The sequence below is a fragment of the Ranitomeya variabilis genome, chromosome 1 (assembly GCF_051348905.1).
Source record: "Ranitomeya variabilis isolate aRanVar5 chromosome 1, aRanVar5.hap1, whole genome shotgun sequence".
Classification (NCBI taxonomy): Eukaryota; Metazoa; Chordata; class Amphibia; order Anura; family Dendrobatidae; genus Ranitomeya; species Ranitomeya variabilis.
Window position 1 is genome coordinate 1,045,146,265 of NC_135232.1, and position 16,092 is coordinate 1,045,162,356.

General features: G+C 43.3%; 1 protein-coding gene across 1 annotated transcript in view; it reads left to right on the forward strand.

Moving 5' to 3' along the window:
* LOC143793096 (uncharacterized) overlaps positions 1-16,092 on the forward strand; it is a 204,797-nt gene that overhangs the window by 59,567 nt on the left and 129,138 nt on the right. The window lies entirely within an intron of this gene.

The window sequence follows — 16,092 nt, forward strand, 5'->3', positions numbered from 1 at the left end:
TAAAACAGTGCTCCTTCCCTTCCGAGCTCTCCCGTGCATCAAAACAGGGGTTTACCCCAACATATGGGGTATCAGCATACTCAGTACAAATTGGAAAACGTTTGGGGTCCAATTTCTCTTGTTACCCTTGGAAAAATAAACATTTGGGGGCTAAAAAATAATTTTTGTTGGAAAAAAATAATTTTTTATTTTCATGGCTCTGCGTTATAAACTTTAGTGAAACACTTGGGGGTTCAAAGTTCTCACAACACATCTAGATAAGTTCCTTGGAGGGGCATAAAAAATAATTATTTTACTCTACTGCTGTGTCTGTATGAGCAGTGCACCTAAAAAATTATTATAATCTGCAGTCATCTCTTTGCCATTTGTTGGCCTAAAAAATAATTCAACTCTGCAGCTGTCATTTTGCGAGTAGTGTGCCTAAAAAATAATTCTACTGTATCTGTACAATTTGTGACTGTGCCTATAAAAATAATTTTACTCTACCATTGTGGCTGGGCAATCCTGCCTGTGGGGGTACTGTGCCAAAAAGCCACTGTCTGTTCTCTGCAGCCGTGTCTATACAAGTAGTGTGCCTAAAAAATAATTATACTCTGCTGCTGTGTTTGTACAAATTGTGGGCCTAAAAAATAGTTACACACCCGTGTCTGTGGGAGTTCTATGCGTAAAGACAAATTTTTCTACTCTGCAACCATGTCTGTGGGAATGGTGTGCCAATGGTGTGCCAAAGTACCTGTGTGTGTACTCTGCACGCATCTCTGTGGGAGTACTCTGAAAAAAGCCTCTGTGGAGGTACTCTGCAAACAACCTTTGTGGGTTTACTCTGCAAAACAGCATGTGCGGGTATACTCTGCAAAGCACTTTCTTTTTTATTTTAATTTTGGGAGGTCCTCTTTCCACAGGGTGAGCTGGCACCTCCAAGAGCAAACTCAGGCCATGCGTCCAATTTGGAGACTCAGAAGTTGAATGGGGCAGAGTTATCACTCAGTGCTCAGATCCCTTAATCTTGTGTTTTGTAGTTGGCTTCTCTTTTTGCCGAGCCAGAGGAGACACACCTTTTTTCTAGGTGTTTGGGTATGTTCCCATGGTCAGTAAACGCTGCGAGTTGGACTTTATTGTTGGAAAACGAGAAAGTTATGCCTCTTTAAAAAAAAGGGGAGGGAAAAATGTAAAAGCAAAATCGAAAACTATCCGATGTGGGAAGGGGGTAAAATATGCTACTTTCTGTGTGAATATAACTTGATGTGTCTGCTTCAAGGTAAAGTGTACTAAGAATATTCACACTTCTGGAGCTGGGAATAAGTTTAAGGTGGATACGTGTTAATACTTAAAACAAGGACTCATTCATTGTTAATCAGTTACTGCAGTTAGCAGCGCAGGAGAATAATGAATGTTGTGGTGAGCAGTGCATTCAGGGTACCGGCAGCTGCTGCCAATTTCCCGACAACAATAATTATTTATGCATTTTCTCTTAGCATTAAAAAAGGCTTTAAATGAGGCAGTCAGGGTGCTATCCACCTAAATATAACTCAGGTGGAGATAATGGTGCCTGATTCATTAAGAATGGCTTTATTCTCACCAGTCAGTATAGGCAGGACTTGGAGTAAGAAAGGCCTAATGATGAGTAGTGATGAGCGAATGTGCTCTGATAAGGTGCTAACCCAGTGTCTTCGGTGTGCTCGTAAAATATGTTCGAGTAGCCTCGGCGGTATGGCAGCCATACAGTAGTGGGGACTCAAACATATTTTTCGAGCATGCCGATGACACTTGATTAGCACCCAAGCATGCCGAGATAACACCTTATCCGAGTACGTTCACTCATCACTAAGGCTACTTTCACACTAGCGGTTTTTTCATACGTCGCAATGCGTCATTTTGGCGAAAAAACGCATCCTGCAAAGTTGTCTGCAGGATGCGTTTTTTCCCCATAGATTTACATTGGCGACGCATTGCGACGTATGCACACACGTTGCAACCGTCGTGCGACGGTTGCGTCGTGTTTTGGCGGACCGCCGGCAGCAAAAAACTTTACATGTAAAGTTTTTTTGTGCCGACGGTCCGCCATTCCCGACCGCGCATGCGCGGCCGGAACTCCACCCCCACCTCCCCGCACCTCACAATGGGGCAAAACAGCATCCGCTGCCCCCGTTGTGCGGCGCATTCACTGCTAGCGTCGGTACGTCGGCCCGACGCACTGCGACGGGCCGAGTACGACGCTAGTGTGAAAGTAGCCTAATTAAGATGTGTTTGCATCCTAATTAATTTGGTGTTTCTAATGTCATATGCCTCCACCACAAATGGTAGGCCACGTTCACACGTTCGGTATTTGGTCAGTATTTTACATCAGTATTTGTAAGCCAAAACCGGGAGTGGGTGATAATTACAGAAGTGGTGACGTGTTTCTATTATACTTCTCCTCAGTCCCACTCTTGAATTTGGATTACAAATACTGATGTAAAATACTGAACGTGTGAACACAGCCTTAGGCCGGGGTCACACTTAGGCCACGTTCACACTTTGCGGGTTCCTCTGCGGGTTAATCCCGCAGCGGAATTGATAAATCTGCAGGGCAAAACCGCTGTGGTTATCCCTGCAGATTTATTGCGGTTTGTTCCGCGGTTTCCGCTGCGGGTTTCCGCCTATACTATTGATGCTGCATATGCAGCAATATGCAGCATCAATAGTAATGTAAAAAATAATAAAAATTGGTTATACTCACCCTCTGATGTCCGGATCTCCTCGGTGCTGCAGGCGGCTGTGCCGACAAGGACCTTCATGACGTCACGGTCATGTGACCGCGGCGTCATCACGGTCATGTGACCGCGACGTCACCACAGGTCCTGCTCGCACAGCAACTGAGACCGGACGCCGCGGGCAGCGCTGAGAGGTGAGTATAGCATCATTTTTTATTTTAATTCTTTTTTTTACACCAAAATATGGTTCCCAGGGCCTGGAGGAGAGTCTCCTCTCCTCCACCCCGGGTACCATCTGCACATTATCCGCTTAACTTCCCGCAACGTGGGCACAGCCCCATGCGGAAAGTGAGTGGATCAATGCATTTCTATGGGTGCAGAATCGCTGCGATTCTGCACCAAGAAGTGACATGCTCCTTCTTTTTTTCCGCAGGAAAGCCGCGCAGCTTTTTCCGCGGAAATCCGCAGCGTGGGCACAGCGGGTTTTGTTTTCCATAGGGTAACACTGTACTGTACCCTGCATGGAAAACTGCTGCGGATCCGCAGTGTCAAATCTGCTGCGGATCCGCGGCAAAACCCGCAAAGTGTGAACGTAGCCTTAACGTATGAAAAATTGGTCCGAGTCTCACTGCCAAGAGTCGCACGAGTGTTCTCCGTATCGTCATCCGTGTGTAATGCATTTGCAATGCGATGATGCGATTTTCTCGCACCCATGTATCTGTATGGCATCCGTATGGCTTTACATTTCTCACTGATTTTCCCTATTGAATTTATTGGCTCAATTGGCTGAAATGAGGAAAATGTGTGCGTATTTCTCGCAAGCTAGACGGATGGTCCTTGTGGTGCCCAAGTTTTTCTCGCACCCATAGGCTTGCACTGGTGAGTCTCGGACGATATACGCGTAAACTCGCAGTATGCTGCAATTTCACTCACACACTGAATACGCCCGAGAAAAAAAAACGGTGATGTGAGCTGCCCCATAGATTAACACTGGTCCGAGTGCTATGCCATGTTTTCTATGGTGTCCGTATTCTATGGTAGTGTGACCCCGTCCTTATAATAAAATGCTTGGCCCTCTCCTGTCCCTCCCAAGATTTTCCCACTTTGGTGGAACTGGTGCAAAGACTGGTGAAAACGCCTCCATGAATCAGGGCCAATGTATTCAAAAGTAGCATCCCTGTCATTGCTAGAGGATGCTCACTTATAGACTGGGATTCTTAAAGGGAATCTATCACCAGGTTTTTGCTACGCCATTTTAGAACATCATGACATAGGGGACAGAGACCCTGATTCCAGTGATGTGGCAATTATTGGGCTGTTTTCTCTGGTTTTGATAAAATCACTGTTTTAGCTGATGCAGATCTATCAGTGTCTCTGCCTCTACATTATGCTGCTCTTAGATTAAATGGCAGAAACCTGGTGACAGATTCCCTTTAGCACATCTCTTGCTGATTATTAAAGTAGTCTGTGTCATTCTTTCAATTAAAGGACTTTTTTCAGGGTGTCTATACAAAACATGACTGTGGGGTTAGTAATGGGGACGTCTTATTGACGCCTCTCCATTACTAACCTTGGGGCTTGATGTCTCTTGACAAGACAAATATTGACAACAACCCCCCTAACTATCACCCCACTTGCCACCATTACAGGGCAAGTGGGAACAGCGAGGCTAAGTGCCAGAATTGGCGCATCTTAGAGATGCGCCTTTTCTGGGGTGGCTGAGAGCTGATGTTGTTAGCCTGGGGTGGGCCAGTATGCATGGCCCCTTCCTAGGCTGTTAATATCAGCTCACAGCTGTCTGCATAGCCTTTGCTGGTTATTAATTATAGGAGGACGCTACGTCATTTTTTTTAGGGTCCCCCATTTTAATAGCCTGTAAAGGCTAAGTATACAATTGTGAGCTGATATTAATAGCCTGGGAAGCTCCATGGGTATTATCCCCTTCCCAGGCTATAAACATTGGCCCCCAGCCATCGGCATTCCCTCTGCTGGTTATGAAAATTGTGCTGAAGCCCACACAATTTTTTTCCGAAAAATATTATTTTATTAATTAACTACATGTACAGTAAGCTGCACACACACTGTATTAATTGTATTTGTCACATATTTGTCACAGACATCTGTATATTTACCTATTCTATTTGTATTTACTGTATGTAATCCATCTCTTCTTTCCTGTCGGCTCCTTCATTGATTTTACAGTACACAGCAGATGAATTGTCGGCTTTTCTTCTATCTATGTATCTATGTAATATAAATACATGTATATATGTGTGTGTTACTGACATCTATGTATATATGTATTCTATGTGTATATACCTATTCCATCTATTCTATTCTAACCTGTCAGTGTGATATTACTGTATGCGGCACATGAATTGCCGTCTTTTCAAAGGACACCGGTGCATAAAAATCAGACAGCACTTGTATGGTCTGAGTGCTGTGCAATTTTTTTCTTGCACCCACTTGCATTGGCGAGTCTCAGCCGAGTCTCCGTGACAATCACAGCATGTTGCGATTTTACATGCATTAACATTAACAAAATATCCCAATATAGTATAAAGGACACAAAACTCAAAACATACTGTTCATGACCAAAAATATGGTGCACAAAGACCACAAAAAGAGTATTATCCTTAAATTCAAATCTTTATTAATAAAGTATAAAATTAAACAACAATAACATCAGAACTACTGGACACCATTAATCCAGGGACAGAGTGTGACCAACTCACTTTTATGCCTTTTTTTTTAAAGAAAAATTGTATTGTGCTGCAATGCAACCTCCAGCATTAATATTTAATGAAAATCATATTGACACAGTGAAATGTTCATCTAATAAATAACTTCATATCTATCAAAATTCAAACCCATAGGTTAAGCAGCAACCTAGACTAAATTAGTGTAAAGTGCATAGTGCATAATATATGGTCCAGGATAGACACCAACAATAAACAATACAAAATGAAACAATACAAAATCAAACACAATGCTAAGAGGGAATGCAGCAGAACTTACTGATAGAAGAGGGCAGAGTGCTTGGTGACACACCGTCCCTGACGCCCCAACACACGTTTCCTCAAGACTTCCACAGGGGTCGTGCGTTAGGGAAGAGGTTCTGGCTGTTAAATTCACAGTCTGGTCAATGAAAAGACTAATAGATCTCCATGTGTTGGATTACATGTGCTCATAGTTAGAGAAGCCATGTGCAATCGCAGTGGCTGCCGTATTGATCCTGTGATCATGGCGCATGCTCCTCCTCCACGACAACCATCGGGACCTTCGCATGAGCGGCAATTGAACGCAAACACGCACGGCCGTCAAGGAGATGGCGCATGCACGGTGCGTCCCCGGAGCCACCCACACAAAGCTCCGGAGTCACGAAAGCTGCGCATGCGCACCAGGATCAAAAAAAATGTGAATGAGTGTCCGGTATACAGGATAAAGGTAATGTGGACCAATGTGCAGTGTGTTAGGGCCAAATGAAATAAGGATAAATACAAGTGTGTTTGTGCAAAAGTGAATGAATATGCTGGTTGAGAAGGAGAATATGTGAATGGACAAATACATATATAATAAATAGCAACATTTTAAAGTGAAAACGAACAAATAAGACTAATAAAGTGAAAAGAAAAAGAGACATATATGGTAAAAGATGCAATTGAATAAAGAAGTGACAGTGCCAGAGTGAATATACTATATGAATAATAGAGGGCAGTATATGCTCCAGTTGGCCTAATATGAGCCAAAAAGATAATACACATCTTAAAAAGCACAACAGCCAGGAAACACATGCTCTACAAAACATTTAAGAAAATCCTGCATTTTACAAAAAATTAGTGATGTATAAGGTCAAAACATATTATATCAGATATTTCATCATACAGCTTCAACCCTCAAACCTTCCACAGTCCAACTGTCCACTCATAGAAAAGCTCCATATCTGCACCATGGTCCTCACCAATCACACATTAACAGTTCCCATCTAACACCAGATAACACACATAACCAGCAGCTTTCGTTTTGGCCAAAAGACTTTTCTCAAGCCGCCACCACGACTGGGTAGGCTCTTTCGGTCGAGCCCTACTCTACTCTAACCTATTAAATATTTGTTAAAAAATCCAATACTCTTTTTAGGTACTTTTTTATTTATGTTTCTTTAAAGGAATGTGTTATCATTTTTTTTACATTTATTTACCGTATTTTTCGTATTATTAAATGCACTGGACCATAAGACGCACCTAGGTTTTAGAGGAGGAAATTAGGGAAAAAAATTGAAGCAAAAAATGTAGTCAATTCTGTACTTTATCCTGGTATATATGGTGTTAGGAATCTACCTCTGCAGAAGATGAATCTCAAGCCTTATCTTGTCCTGCGATCTCCCATTCAGTCTCAACCGCAGTAGATGCCGCTCAGCAAAGATGTCGGTCTCAGTGTCTTGCTCAGACTGGGGCTGTGTGCATTGTTACCACTGCCTCTCCAGGTTCAGCTATGGTAACTAACAATAGACAGCAGCAAGCAGTCATTCCTGACACTAAGTCCAGGATTCGCTCTACTGAATGTGCTTGTGAGGTGATGACCTCTCATTGGTGGTCGGTCGTCAGCTGCTCAGGTCCTGTGCCGGGTCTGTATTGGCCTGCGAGCAAGGTCCTGTCTGATTGGCACAGTCTATAAAAGGATCTTTGGTGCACCCGTCGGTGCGCTAAGGTCATTTATGTTATGTGTGTGTAACACTATGGTAATGTGGACTTGTCTGCGTGTGCTCAGGGCAGGCGTATAGCCTTTAGAATTCCACCTTCTCCGGAGAGGAGTTCCTGTGTGTGCATACACTGTGACTGTGTCCACTACCTGTTTCCTTGCCCCTGACAGGGTTGCGTTCACCTGTGAAGTAACAGGGGATTTCACGTAGCGCCATTTTCACTAGCGTGGCATCTAGCTGCACCATACTGTCTAGGCACAGGGGTATTTCTGTCTCCACTCCTCTGTGAAGCTAACAGAGTTGGGTAATTAGTATCTATTCACACTGGGTGACATTTAACCCCTTGTGCTATCAAGATCGCTTGCTGCACGCTTCTGCCATTGTTTACTAGCTGTAGTTTTTCATCTCCGCATGGTGGACCCCGGGTTGCGATCGCACTTCATCATAATTTATATTTAGTGCGATCCACCAACCCTAACATATGGTCCCCTCATCCCCATCCTGATACACATGGCCCCCTCATCCCTACCCTGGTATGCATGGCTGGCTCCCTCATCCCTATCCTGGTGTGCATGGCCCCCATATCCCTATCCTGGTATGCATGGCCCCCTCATTCCTATCTTGGTCTGCATGGCACCCCTCATTTCTACCCTGATATGCATGGCCCCCTCATCCATATCCTAGTATGTATGGCTCCTCATCCCTATTCTGGTGTGCATGGCCCCCTTATCCCTATCCTGGTATGTATGACCCTCATCCCCATCCTGGTATGCATGTCTCCCTCATCTCTAGCATGGTAGGCATGGCTCCCTCTATCCCTATCATGGTAGGAATGGTCCCCCTCATCCCCATTCTGGTATGCATGCCTCCTCATCCTTATCCTAGTATGCAGGACCCCTATCTCATCCTAGTATGCATGGCCCCATCCCTATTCTGGTATGCTAAATAGAAATGAATATTCATTGCTCTTTAGCAGCGGGCACAGGAGTTAACGCAGCAGCCAGCTCTTGCCTCTGTAACCCACTGCTCCACCGATGCCGCTCCCCCAGCACAGCCAGAGCCGGTACATCTGGACTATAAGATGCACCCCCCATTTTCCTCCACATTTTTGAAGGAAAAAAATGCGTCTTATAGTCCAAAAATACAGTATTTATTTATTTTACTCACTTGTATAGAATCAATAATTCCACAGCGCTTTACAGACATTATCATCACTGACCTCATTGGGGCTCACAATCTAAATTCCCTGTCAGTATGTCTTTGGAGTGTGGAAGGAAATAGGAGAACCCGGAGGAAACCCAAGCAAACATGTGGAGAACATACAAACTCCTTGCAGATGTTGTCCTTTGGTGGGATTTGAACCCAGGAACCCAGCGCTGCAAGGCTGCAGTGCTAGCCACTGAGCCACCATACTTAATAATACCACATATGAGGGAGAAATACTGTCACACCGTGACCAGACCACATATTACCACCACATAGTGACTGAATAATACCACATACAAGGGACAAATACGGCTACACCATGGCCAGACCACATATTACAACCTCATAGTGACCGAATTCTACACTGCTGATCATTAATAAAAAAAACACAATACTAATTTTATCATAAGAACCATTATACACAGGAGCTTTGTATATAATATACACACAGTGTATAGTTTCAGTGTACACATAATACTGCGATCACTGGTGACATATACAGGAGCTCTGTATATAGTGTCAGTGTACAGGTAATACAGAGATCACCAGTGACATTATACGCAGGAGCCCTGTAAATAGCATATAGTGTACAAGTAATACAATGTTCACCAATGACATTACACATAGGAGCTCTGTATATATTGTCAGTGTACAGGTAATACAGTGATCACCAGTAACATTATACACAGGAGCTCTGTATATCGTATACAGTTTATAGTGTCAATGTACAGGTAACACAATGACTCACCGGTGAAATCTCCAGTTGAAGTCCTTCATCTTCACTTGTCATCTTATTCCAGCCCACACCGCCTTCACTTCTTCCAGCCAGGACTCGTCTCTGCAGAAAATAACACAGTTATCTAGAGAACATTCCCCAATTTTTCCCCAACCTCTACAGTACGTCAGATGAAGAAAAAAAGCCACCATGTCGCCCTGCACAGTAACAGGACATCTCCTTCCTCACACTGAAAGCAGTATCCTCAAAAATAATATCCTTTAATTAGCCCCTACAGTAATAATATCCCACATTCTTGATCCCACGTGTTCTCCCATTCTGGACCCACATGTCCTCCCATTCTGCCTCATGTCTCTCCATACTGCCCCCATGTCTCTCCATATTGCCCCATAATCATCCATAATAGTATAATGCAAAGCATAGTCATATATATTAGTATAATGCACACCCATAGTAGTATAATGCACTCCCCTAGCAGTATAATGTACCCCCATAGCAGTATAATGCACACCCATAGTCATATATAATAGCATAATGCATCCCATAGTCATATATATCAGTATAATGCACCCCCATAGTTTTATATTGAACCCCATAGTCATATATAGTATAATGTACCCCCATAGCAGTATAATGCACCCCCATAGCAGTATAATACACCCCCATAGTAGTATAATGCAGCCCTATAGTAGTACAGTGCATCCCCATAGCAGTATAATGCACCCCCATAGCAGTATAATGCACCCCCATAGTAGTATAATGCAGCCCTATAGTAGTACAGTGCACCCCCATAGCAGTATAATGCACCCCCATAGCGGCATAATGCACCCCATAGTAGCATAATGCATCCCTATAGGAGTATAATGCACCCCCATAGTGGTATAATGCACCCTAATAGCAGTATAAAGTGCCCCAATAGTATAATGTATCTCCATAGTAGTATAATGCACCCTCATAGCAGTATAATGCATTCCTATAGGGGTATAATGCACCCCATAGCAGTATAATGCACCCTCACAGCAGTATAATGCACTCCTATAGGAGTATAATGCACCCCCATAGCAGTATAATGCACCCCCATAGTAGTATCATGCACCCCATAGCAGTATAATGCATCCCTATAGGAGTATAATGCACCCCCATAGTAGTATAATGCACCCCCATAGTAGTATAATACACCCCCATAGCAGTATAATGCACCCCCACAGTAGTATAATGCACCCCCATAGTAGTATAATGCACCTCCATAGTAGTATAATGCACCTCCATAGTAGTATAATGCACCACCATAGTAGTAGAATGCACCCCTTAGCAGTATAATGCACCCCTTCGTAGTATAATGCACCACCATAGTAGTTTAATGCACCTCCATAGTAGTATAATGCATCGCCATAGTAGTATAATGCACCCCTTAGTAGCATAAAGCACCACCATAGTAGTTTAATGCACCCCTATAGGAGCATTATGCACCCCTATAGTAGTATAATGTACCCCATAGTGGTATAATGCACCCTCATTGCAGTATAACGCACCCCAAAGTAGTATAATGCACCTCTATAGTAGTATAATGCACCACTATAGCAGTGTAATGCATCACCATAGCAGTATAATGCACCCTCATAGCAGTATAATGCAGCCTCATAGCAGTATAATGTGCCTCAATAGTAGTATAATACACCCCCATAGCAGTATAATGTACCCCCATAGTCATATATAATAGCATAATGCACCCCACAGTCGTATGTATCTGTATAATGCACCCCCATAGTTTTATAATTAACCCCATAGTTATATATAGTATAATGCACCCTCATAGCAGTATAATGCACCCCCATAGCAGTATAATGCACCCCCATAGCAGTATAATGCAGCCCTATAGTAGTACAATACACTCAAATAGCAGTATAATGCAACCCCATAGCAGTGTAATGCACCCGCATAGCAGCATAATGCATCCCTATAGGAGTATAATGCACCCCCATAGTGGTATAATGCACCCTCAAAGCAGTATAATGTGCCCCAATAGTATAATGTATCCCCATAGTAGTATAGTGCACCATCATAGCAGTATAATGCATTCCTATAGGAGTATAATGCACCCCCATATTAGGATCATGCACCCCATAGCAGTATAATGCATCCCTATAGGAGTATAATGCACCCCTATAGTAGTATATTGCACCCCCATAGTAGTATAATACACCCCCATAGCAGTATAATGCACCCCCATAGAAGTATAATAATCTCTATAGGAGTACAATGCACCTCCATAGTAGTATAATGCACCTCCATAGTAGTATAATGCACTGCCATAGTAGTATAATACACCCTCATTGCAGTATAATGCACCCCAAAGTAGTATAACGTGCCTCAATAGTAGTATAAAACAACCCCATAGCAGTATAATGCACCCCATAGCAGTAAAATCCCCCCTTATAGTCATATATAATAGCATAATGCACCCCATAGTCATATACAGTATATCAGTATAATGCACCCACATAGTTTTTTAATGAACTCCATAGTCATGTGTAGTATAATGCACCCTCATTGCAGTATAATGTACTCCCATAGTAGTATCATGCACCCCATAGCAGTATAATGCATCCCTATAGTAGTATAATGCACCCCCATAGTAGTATAATGCACCCCCTTAGCAGTATAATGCACCCCCATAGTAGTATAATGATCTCTATAGGAGTATAATGCACCCCCATAGTAGTATAATGCACCTCCATAGTAGTATAATGCACCCCCATAGTAGTATAATTCACCCCTATAGTAGTACAATACACCACCATAGCAGTATAATGCATCCCCATAATAGTATATTGCACCCTCATAGCAGTATAATTTACCCTCATAGCAGTATAATGTGCCCCAATACTAGTATAATGCACCACAAAGTAGTTTAATGCACCCCATAGCAGTATAATGTGCCCCATTTGTAGTATAATGCACCCTCATAGCAGTTTATTGCACCCCCATAGTAGTATAATGTGCCCCAATTGTAGTTTAATGCACCCTCATAGCAGTATAATGCACCCCAATAGCAGTATAATGTGCCCCAATTGTAGTATAATGCACCCTCATAGCAGTATAAAGCACCCCCATAGTAGTATAATGCACGCTCATAGTAGTATAATGCACCCCCATAGTAGTATAATGCACCCCCATAGTAGTGTAATGCACCCTCATAGCAGTATAATGCACCCCCATAGCAGTATAATGTGCCTCAATAGTAGTATAATGCACCCCCATAGTAGTTTAATGCACCATCATAGCAGTATAATGTGTTGTGAATTAGACTTTTTTGGCTCCCTCTTGTGGTCACTAGTGATATGACTCTGGGATTGTCTTTCCTCAGTTTGGCACCCACCTGGGTCGTTAGTCCAGGGGTGTTGCTATGTTGCTATATAAACTTCCTGGTTTCTCAGTCCAGTGCCTGGCATCGTTGTAATCAGTTCCTTTCTGTTTGCTCCTGTCTGCTGGTCTTGGATCTTGCAAAATTAAGCTAAGTCCTGCTTCCTTGTTTTTTGGTTATTTGCTTTGCTCTTATTTTTTGTCCAGCTTGTATTAAATGTGATTCCTGATTTTGCTGGAAGCTCTAGGGGGCTGGTGTTCTCCCCCCGGGCCGTTAGACGGTTCGGGGGTTCTTGAATATCCAGCGTGGAAATTTTGATAGGGTTTTTGCTGACCATATAAGTCATCTTACTATATTCTGCTATTAGTCAGTGGGCCTCTCTTTGCTAAATATCTAGTTCATTCTTAAGTTTGTCTTTTCTCCTTACCTCACCGTTATTATTTGTTGGGGGCTTGTATCCAACTTTTGGGGTCTTTTTTCTGGAGGCAAGAAAGGTCTATCTTTTCCCTTCTAGGGTTAGTTAGTTCTACGGCTGGCGCGAGACGTCTAGAACCAACGTAGGCACGTTCCCCGGCTGCTGCTATTTGTGGTGCTAGGATTAGATATATGGTCAGCCCAGTTACCACTGCCCTATGAGCTGGTTTTTTGTGTTTGCAGACTTGGTATGTACTTTTGAGACCCTCTGCCATTGGGGTCATAACAGTATGCCAGGCCAAGGTTGAATGTTTAATGCATTGCAGAAGTGGGATTACAAGAAAGGAAAGTCTGAGTTTTTTTATTTTTTTCTTTCCTCTCTTTTTTCCTCCCCTTTACCTCTGAGTGGCTTGTGCTTGCTGCAGACATGAATGTCCAGACTTTGATTACAAGTGTGGATCAGCTTGCTGCTCGTGTGCAGGGCATACAAGATTTTTTTACCAGTAGTCCAATGTCTGAACCTAAAATACCTATTCCTGAACTGTTCTCTGGAGACCGATTTAAGTTTAGGAATTTCAAGAATAATTGTAAATTGTTTCTATCTGTGAGACCCCGTTCATCTGGAGACTCAGCTCAGCAAGTAAAAATTGTTATCTCTTTTTTACGGGGCGACCCTCAGGATTGGGCCTTCTCGCTAGCGCCAGGAGATCCGGCATTGGCAAATATCGATGCGTTTTTTCTGGCACTCGGATTGCTTTACGAGGAACCCAATCTTGAAATTCAGGCAGAAAAAGCCTTGCTGGCTATTTTTCAGGGTCAGGATGAAGCTGAAGTGTATTGCCAAAAATTTCGGAAATGGTCCGTGCTTACTCAGTGGAATGAGTGTGCTCTGGCCGCAAATTTCAGAAATGGCCTTTCTGAAGCCATTAAGAATGTGATGGTGGGTTTCTCCATTCCTACAGGTCTGAATGATTCCATGGCGCTGGCTATTCAAATTGACCGGCGTTTGCGGGAGCGCAAAGCCGCGAATCCTCTGGTGGTGTTGGCTGAACAAACACCTGATTTAATGCAATGTGGTAGAATTCAGACTAGAAATGAACGGAAAAATCATAGACGTCAGAATGGGTTGTGTTTTTACTGTGGTGATTCTACACATGTTATATCAGCATGCTCTAAACGCCTAACTAGGGTTGTTAGTCCTGTCGCCATTGGTAATTTGCAACCTAAATTTATTTTGTCTGTGACTTTAATTTGCTCATTGTCCTCCTACCCTGTTATGGCGTTTGTGGATTCAGGTGCTGCCCTGAGTCTTATGGATCTGTCGTTTGCCAAGCGCTGTGGTTTTGTTCTTGAGCCGTTGGTAAATCCTATCCCTCTTAGAGGTATTGATGCTACGCCATTGGCGGAAAATAAACCGCAGTTTTGGACACAGGTAACCATGTGCATGACTCCTGAACATCGGGAGATGATCCGTTTTCTTGTTCTGCATAAAATGCATGATTTGGTCGTTTTGGGTCTGCCATGGTTACAGACCCATAATCCAGTCTTGGATTGGAAGGAAATGTCTGTGTCAAGTTGGGGCTGTCAGGGAATTCATGGTGATTCCCCGCCGGTGTCTATTGCTTCCTCTACTCCTTCGGAAGTTCCTGAGTATTTGTCTGATTACCAGGATGTATTCAGCGAGTCCAGGTCCAGTGCTCTTCCTCCTCATAGGGACTGTGACTGCGCTATAGATTTGATTCCAGGTAGTAAATTTCCTAAGGGAAGATTATTTAATCTGTCTGTACCTGAGCATACCGCAATGCGTTCGTATATCAAGGAATCTCTGGAGAAGGGGCATATCCGTCCATCCTCTTCCCCTCTTGGTGCGGGATTCTTTTTTGTGGCCAAGAAGGACGGATCTTTGAGACCTTGTATTGACTATCGGCTTCTGAATAAAATCACTGTTAAATTTCAATATCCTTTGCCTCTGTTGTCGGACTTGTTTGCCCGGATTAAAGGTGCCAAGTGGTTCACCAAGATAGATCTTCATGGTGCGTACAACCTTGTGCGCATTAAGCAAGGAGATGAATGGAAAACTGCATTTAATACGCCCGAAGGTCATTTTGAGTACTTGGTGATGCCTTTCGGGCTCTCTAATGCTCCTTCAGTGTTTCAGTCCTTTATGCATGATATTTTCCGGAAGTATCTGGATAAATTTATGATTGTTTATCTGGATGATATTCTGTTTTTTTCTGATGATTGGGACTCGCATGTAGAGCAGGTCAGGATGGTGTTTCAGGTTTTGCGTGAGAATGCTTTGTTTGTTAAAGGCTCAAAGTGTCTCTTTGGAGTACATAAGGTTCCCTTTTTGGGTTTTATTTTTTCCCCTTCTGCGGTGGAGATGGACCCAGTCAAGGTCCGAGCTATTCATGATTGGACTCAACCCACGTCAGTTAAGAGTCTTCAGAAGTTCTTGGGTTTTGCTAACTTCTACCTTCGTTTTATCGCTAATTTTTCTAGCGTTGTTAAACCTTTGACGGATATGACCAAGAAAGGTTCTGATGTTGCTAACTGGGCTCCTGCAGCCGTGGAAGCCTTTCAAGAGTTGAAGCGCCGGTTTACTTCGGCGCCTGTTTTGTGCCAGCCTGATGTCTCACTTCCCTTTCAGGTTGAAGTGGATGCTTCTGAGATTGGGGCAGGGGCCGTTTTGTCGCAGAGAGGCCCTGGTTGCTCTGTAATGAGACCATGTGCTTTTTTCTCTAGGAAGTTTTCGCCTGCTGAGCGGAATTATGATGTTGGCAATCGGGAGTTGTTAGCCATGAAGTGGGCATTTGAGGAGTGGCGTCATTGGCTCGAGGGTGCTAAGCATCGTGTGGTGGTCTTGACTGATCACAAAAATCTGATGTATCTTGAGTCTGCTAAACGCCTGAATCCTAGACAGGCCCGCTGGTCATTGTTTTTCTCCCGTTTTGACTTTGTGGTCTCGTATTTACCAGGT